The following is an 8486-nucleotide window of genomic DNA, read 5'->3' on the forward strand; positions in this document are numbered from 1 at the left end:
ACAGAGAAACTCTGGTTCAAAGAGCTAGATAATTCACCTTGGATCAAATAATAAATAAGCAGTGGCCTCAGAATCAAACTACTTATTAGTTTGATTCTGCAACCACTGTTTGCCATTATTTTCCCAACTTCAGATATTATACATGGCATCTGTGTTGACTTTGCTTTAAATGAAAATCTATACTATAATTTATTTAATTTTTATTTAAATCTTGCTTTTTGAAACATAAACTCAATTATTTAACTAGAAAACAGCATACAAAACTATGAATGAGTAACCAGCTATTCCAAACCTGTAAAAGAAAAGCCATCACCCCTTGTCATGAGAAGAAGGAAACCATAAATACCTTATAAATAATGTGGTGCTATTGAATTCCAGCTAGAGGCTTAGAGAAGGTTCTAACCCCAATGTCTCCTCTCTCTGCTAAAAAAAAAATTAACAAGGTTATAGAGATGTTAAAGACTTTTTAATACCAAACTGAGCCTATCTCCTTGATGTACTTGATGCAGGGAGTATTAAAACATTCAAATGGAAATAATATTATCACTATGTGATTATGTATAATTCAATACTGTTTAATGTAGTATCTGTGAGACAGCTAACATCACCTTCTAAACCTTCTAGAGTCATTTTACACTCCACAAGTCATTCATATCCAATGTTTTCTAATGTGCTTTGTGTCATTCTTCCTAATTTCTTTGAAGAATAGTGGGGTGATGAGTCTGGTGGAAAGAAAAGAAGACTCAGGGCAATCACCACCATTTGCAAATCCTGGAGACTGATGTGGGAGAAAGTACTGATTTGTTAATTTTTTTCTTGCTCCAGAAGGTCAAACTAGGACACACTGTGTGACATTTTAAAGGCAACTTTTGTCTCAACATAATATACAAAAGAAACATTAAAACAAACCAAGGAAATGGTCACTGTTCTTTGCCCTGGAAAACTGATAGCAGATTATCATCCAAGAATAAAATAAAATAAATGATTTTATTGATTGGGAGCTTGGAGTCTAATTTCAAATCATTTTAAACTCTAGAATTCTCAAAGATGATATGATGCTTCTAGTAGCTCAAAGATCACTGAACACACTGTGACCAAAAGACCTGACAAGAACGATTTTGGAGGAGGAAATTTATTTGGGGACTCACAGTTTCAGAGGTCTCAGTTCATAGACGGTTGACATAGTGGCAGAAGAATGTGGTGGAGGAAAGTGGCTCAAGACATTGCACCCAGAAGGAGATAGAGAGTGAAAGCGACTCAACTCCTCCAGTCATATCCAACCTGCTTGCCTGCACTGGTGAGGTTAAAACTCTCATAACCGAATTATTTCACCTCTAAAGTTCACATATGAGCTTTTGGGGGAAACCTAATATCTGTACCATAACAATCCTGTAGCTGAGAATCATCCCACACCAAGGTTTCTCAAAGTTAGCAATACTGACATTGAGGACCGTGTAAGTCTCTGCAGCCGGAGGCTGTCCTCTGCATCATAGGATGTTCAGCAACCTCCTTCTCCTCTACACATTAGATGCTAGTCACAACTCCCAGCTATTACAACCAAAAATATCTCTGGACATTTCCAAATGTCCCATGGGGAGCAGAACCACTCATAACTCCTGATGCAGCTACTCTTCTGAGATGGGAATCAATAAGAAGTTCCTTAAAGATTTATATCCCATGCACGTCTTTATCATTGTACTTAATACATCTAGCAAGCATCTATCGGTGTCTACAACATGCCAGGTACTGCATTAAGTAAGCCAAAGAACTAGAGGACAGGCCCAGTCCCCACAAAGCCTTGTTATGAGTGTGCCAGGGTTGAGGGGGAAGAGACAAACCTGCATGTTCTCATAGTTGCTTGTGTGCCTGTTGGTTTCCACCATTATCTTAGGAGCTTGCTTATCTATCTATCTATCTATCTATCTATCTATCTATTATTTCTTACATACATCACAATAAAGGAGTGCATTACTTTCATAATTTTTTTGCATTACAATTCTTAATACATCTTTAAACCACAATTTATCAAATCTCTGTTTGTATATAAGGTATGTTGACACCAAATTCACATCTTCATACATGAATTTTGTATAATGATGACCATCTACCTTGCTATTCCCATTCTCCCTCCCTTTTGGGAGCTTCTTAAGGGAGAGAACTATGTCTTTTTAATCTTTTGATTTCCAGGCCCTAGAAGAATGTCTGAAATACGGAAGATGCTCAACTGATGTTTGCTGACTAAATAAATGAGAGGGTGAGCAATTGGATAAAGTTGGGGAGTGGTAATCTATATAGTCCACTAAGCAACATCACCACCACCAACAAAATCAAACAGATTTGACTAGGGTAGGAGTAAAATTTACATTATTAAGTTTTTATTGCATCTTATGAAACATTAGCTTGTTTTTTTTATCTTTCCATGAGTTTCATGATATTGTTTTTATAGTTACTGTCCCTCATCCGGACATATCTAGGAATATCACACACGTGACCTTCTTCTCCTCTTTCTAGCATTTCATTTTCTGGTAACAACTAAAATTGCTTCTTAGAAATGCTTTCCCCCTCCAATTAGTGTTAGGTTTTTTTACAAATATTATTTTAAAAAAATATATATTTTTAGTTGTAGTTGGACACAATACCTTTATTTTATTTATTTTTCTGTGGTGCTGAGGATTGAACCTAGTACCTTACATGTGCTAGGTGAGCGCTCTATTGCTGAGCCACAACCCCAGCCCCTATAAATATTATTAGTTGCTTTTGCATTTCACATTTAAGAGTCTTCCATAAGAGGTAAATTCCTTCATTTATATGTGTTAGTAAAAATTATCCTTACAGAAATATAAAGACAGGAAGAAAATTCATTTATAGTTTTTCAACTAAGTTTGATTTTACATATTCAAATTTACATACTGAAAATTCCTCAGAATTTTTTTTTCTTTACTAACGTGACTTTGTCATTTAAGTTTAGTTTCAGTTAATCTTTACTTTCCATACAAAATTCATGCCTCTTAAAAGGGGCATTAAATGTGTGGCTTGGATAATGACAATATTTGGCTTCCAAATTTGGCACAGTTTCTAGGAATATGAATTCTAGGAACGTGGATTCTAGAAAGACACATGCAACCATTGTTAGCAAGGTAATGGTGTTGGTGCAAGTGTTTTCCCACTTTGGAACCATTGTCAGTGCAAACCACTGAGCTGCACATATCTTTCAGTAAAACCAGCTGCACATATCTTTCAGAAAAACCAGTCTTTGACTATAGTCTCAAAATTTGGCACCTGATAGGATTCTTACCATTTTCTGTCTCAATTGTCAAATGTGGCAAGATGGAAACGTAGAAATTCTTCTAGTTTAAGGCAGAAAATTTGACAACTAGTTCCCACCAACTAGTTCCCATGTTAGTTGTTTCCCTGCCCTACTTTGGTATTGATCATTCTAAGTCCCAGAATGCTAAGGAGGATTAGTCAACAAATTCGAATTATGTTCCCTAGCTATTTCTCACATTTCTCAAAGTCTTAGCAGATTTGTCCAACTTGAGATAGATTGTGTGGGCTACGTAAAATGTTAGATCTGCTTTTGGTTTGAATTGTATGAAGTCAACAGGATAACACCAGAGAGATAATGTTGACCAGAAGCACTGATTGGTAGTCATTTTAGTCTTTAATTAATGAAGAATAGAATGGTGAAATTTTTCACTTAATCATTTTTTCTTGCATTAGTTTCTATTTTGTATTAGTTGCTTTGATAATGTTTTAAAAACTAAAAGTCTAAGCAGGAGAAATAAGAAAATGCATCACTAGGATAAAGAAAGAGTGAAACCAGTGATATAGTATGTGATCTTTCATCTTGTGATGCAGAAACTCAAAACCTAGGCCTGAAGGAGCAGAAGGACCTTCCCAAGATACCATTGGCCAGTGGTCAAGCTGGAACAGAGGTCCAGGAGTACTGATTCTATTTATTGCTTGTTCCTTTAGAGTAAGGTAGGATGATGTGATAATCCATGTTAGAGCAGAAAGGTAGACCAAGTTACTCCAGGTCCTTGGGATTTGTTTTGAGCTTACTATGGTGGAAAAGTGGCATCAGATAGTCTGCTGAGGAGCCACGTGATCACAGGGATCGGCAGTGTGAGTGGGCGAAGGAGACAGCTGCTCACACGGTACTTAAAGCCTTTCAGCCAGGAAAAAAATCTCTCTGCACCTGGGTGGCATAAAACCTCATGCAAGTCGTGACTCAATCCTCTCGTCTTGAAGTTTTCCTTTCTTCATTCAAATTTGGGTAAAATGTATGCATCTCTACACATTTAATTGCTTTAAAGAAGAGGTGGCTTTTATCTAGCTTGATTTTTCCTTCCACAAACTTCTAGGTTGTCTATTATCTTTTGTGTTTTCTGACTTTGAACATTTCTAAAAAAATCACAAGGTGCTAATGGTGATGATGTATCTGGGTAGTGAGCTATTAGGTATTTTTTTTATTGCTCAAATCTTAAGGAAAAAATGTCATTTTTGCAAAAGTAATAGAGTAGCTATGTCAAGAGACTTTTTAAAAACAAGAAATGCTGAACACGTAGTATATGTCTACATTGTTATCAATATGTGTCTCTTCAGTGTTAGTCTTAAGTGCATGTTCTTATATTTATATGATTGAAATTTTGATATGTAATATTTATGATAAAGTGCCATTCACCATTCATTTTAGGGAACTGTTATGGTAATACTAAAAAGCTATTGATTCCTACTCCTAGCACTGTCAGAAAAAAAGATAAGTGTAAGTTCCACACAGGCAAGACAGTGTCTGCCTGTAGTTGCATTCACAGTGCTTAGCATAGTGCCTAATATAATATTGAGGCTTCCAAAATATTTAGTTGAATAAACAAACATATGAAGAAAATATAGGGACTGCATAGTATTCTCATAAAAATTGAGAAGATGAGGATTAGGGCCATCTCTTTAATGCCAGTAAATACATAAGTGAGATAAAGACATATCTACTGCTATAAAGATAAAATAATGGGAAGTAGGGGCAGGCAAGGGTGTTTTTTGATGGAAAGGCAAACCTGTTTTCTCACTTAAGAACTGAAAATCAAGACCATTATGATTTGCTACCCATCAAAGCCTCCCACTCAGAAGAACACAGTTTTAAAAGGAATGCATTTATCCCATCTTAAAATTTTAGTGTATCTTTTTTCCCCCCTAAAGCATAACGAGCTTGTCAGAGTTTCCATGGTGAACACAGGGCACCATGGAAACTGATAGATTTAGCTACACTAAAAGAATAAATAAAATAGGCAGGCATTTATTTCACTGTGCAATGACAACTTCTCTCCTAGACAGGAGAGGAAAAATGGTTTCTCATTTAACCTGCTTGCCCCTCACTCTCTGTGCCTCATGAAAACATGAATTATTCTCACTGGCTCACTCTACTGACCTATACTGATTGAATTCCTGTTCTCCTCAAGGTCCATTATTACCACTTCGGTGTTACTTCGGATTAGATCTGTGTGTCACCAGCAACTGTTGTAGATGACTACAACCACACCACAGTGGCCAAGTGGTTCCTGGCAGAAGGGAATATACAAGTCTTACAGTCTACCCCAATGAGACATTGTGTGAGGACAATGAGAGTCAGGTCCCAGATCCATCCTATCTTAAATGGATAAGCAAGTTAACCTCCCTGAACCTTGGTTTCCTCATCTATGAAATGGCTATAATATATCCTTTTCCTACTTCATAGTGTTGTTCTGAGACTCAAATTAGGACAATAGAAGACAGATCCTTTTAAATAGTCAAGTTCTACATAGCAGGAGAGATTGACTAGCTGCAGGGATAATAATTACATTGACAAGATGACCTGAATATCAAAGCCGATCTTAATGTGGATAGTCCTCTGCCTCAGGCATTTAGAGGTTTAGCACATACTGGTCCTACCCAGTTGTTAGGGAGTTTGAGGGCCACTTGGTTCTACCTGGTGTAGGGAGAGTTGTGATCTTGAGAAACGAAGCTTTCCTACTTTCCTTTGTTTGAAAATTCTCATTATAAAATGTTAGAAGAACACATAAATGAAATAGAACTCTTTCTTAAGTTCACACCAAAGAATTGCTCACCATTAGCATATACCCACCATATAGTCTGTTGAGTTTTTATCACTTAAATAAATAGGCAAGAAAGCCATCTTTTGAAATTTAGCATTCAAAGTCTATTTAGTGCCTCATGTAGACTAGAACCCTTATACAACCTTCTGGGGGAGAGTAAAGGAGCAATTACAACACCCTGCAGGACCTCAAAGGAGGAAGACAACATCTGGGGGGGAAGCAGAGGTATTAAGGTTTCCTGGATGAGGGTGGGGCAGGTAGGCAAACCTGAGGCATTTAGGGGTTGGGGGTGTATGGGAAAAAGAGGCAGGCTTGGGTGGTCAAGGGAAGAGGCAAGAGCATGAGCAAAGCAGATCCATGTCACTGGGAGAGCAGGGGAGCTGGGTCTGTGGAAGCTCAGGATGCTACCTTAGGAATGTCCCCTGTGGAGGACTTATTTTTTTTGTTTGTTTTGTTTTGGTTTTTGGTACTGGGGATTGAATCCAGGAGTGCTTTACCATTGATCTATATCCCCAGCCCTTTTCATTTTTTATCTTGAGAAAGAGTCTCTATAAATTGCTGCAGGTATTGCTAAGGCCCCCAGTCTGGCCTTGAGCTTAGGATTTTCCTGCCTCAGCCTTTGGAGGAGTCACAAGTCAATAGGATTATAGGTGTGTGCCACCTTGCCCAGCTTTGAGCTGTGTTTTGAAAATGAATGTGAAAGCTTTGTGCTCCCTTCTTTCTCCAAACCTCAGGAGCCCGGAGAACCTTTCCCTGGGGATATCAGGATGGAGTCACATTGCAGGAGGATCAGTAATTTAAGAGTCACTAAGTCTGAGGGTGGAGAACCAGTTACAGTAGTGTGAGGAAATCCAGTCTTCTGACCTGTGACTGAGTAGGGCTAATTGGCAGCATGGTGCCTGTGTTTCTAGATCCTGAGCCCAGGTACCTACAACTTGATTAGTAATGAAAGTGGAACTCTGCATTTCTCAAAAAGGCTAATGCTTAACTCTTTTTCCTAGGAGTGTTACTGCCATGTCACATGGAGGCCCATGGTCACTCTTTCTGTTTAAGAAGATTAACCTCACTTAAATTTGCATAATGATTATTCATTCCATAAGCCACTTTATAACAGCATTAGTGGACATCAACATAAAATTCACGAGCAATTCCCTTACCTCAATCAAACGGTTTCCATTGTTGATGGACGTTTTCCATTTAATATGCTTATGGCTTTTCGTGATTTTAATTATAGCACAAATACCATTTTATAATTTTTTTAAGAGAGAGATATATAGAGAGAATTTTTAATATTTTTTTTTTTTAGTTTTCGGTGGATACAACATCTTTATTTTATTTGTATGTGGTGCTGAGGATCGAACCCAGTGCCCCATGCATGCCAGGCGAGCATGCTACCGCTTGAGCCACATCCCCAGACCCATACAAATACCATTTTTAAAAGCTTAATATTATAGTATATATATTTCCCAGGTGGCTACATATTTACCTTATTGTTTTTAATAACTATATAATATACTGTGTGGTTTTATTTCTTTTTTCCTTTCCTTTCTTCTCTTCTTCTTTTTTGAGATGGTGTCTTGCCCATCTTGAATTCCTTCAGCCAGACTTGAACCTTGAACTCTTTTGAGTTCAAGGTATTCTCCTGCGGTAGCCTCCCAAGTAGCTGAGACTGTAGGCGTGCGCCACTGTGCCTGGTCACAATGTATACTGTATCCTCACTAGTGCATTGTTGGTGAGACTGCCGACAAGTACAACCATTCTGGAAAAGTATTATGGGGCTTCCTCAACAAACTAGGAATGGAATCACCATATAACTCAGCTATCTCACTTTCTACTATTTATACAAAAATCACAAAAATCAGCATACTATAGTGATGTAACCACCTCAATGTTTACTAGCAGCACAATTCATAATAGCCAAATCATAGAATCGACCCAGATGCCCATCAATAGGTGAATGGATTAAGAACTTGTGGTATACATACACAATGGGGTTGTACTCAGCCACAAAGAATGAAATTATGATACTTTCTGATAAATGGTTGGAAATGGAGAAGTTTGTGCTAAATGAAATAAGCCAGTCTCAGAAAAATCAACGATCAAATGTTTTCTTTCGTATGTGGAAACTAAAGTAAAAGGAAAGAAAGAGAGGAAGATTGGATATCATAAAGACATAGGGAAGATCAGTAGAGTAGAAGAAGGAGATTGAGAGAGAGAAAGAATAGGAAAGGGGAGAAAATATGGATTGAATTTTGAAAAGTTATGCTATGTGCATATATAAATATATCACAGTGAATTTTACCTCTATGTATAAATAGGAAGTACAATAAAAATAAATAAATATATGAGTGAAAGGGAGATCAATAGAGTAGAGGAAAGAGAATGTGGCGGGGGGGG

Source organism: Marmota marmota, unplaced genomic scaffold (genome assembly GCF_001458135.2).
Source record: "Marmota marmota marmota unplaced genomic scaffold, marMar, whole genome shotgun sequence".
Lineage (NCBI taxonomy): Eukaryota > Metazoa > Chordata > Mammalia > Rodentia > Sciuridae > Marmota > Marmota marmota.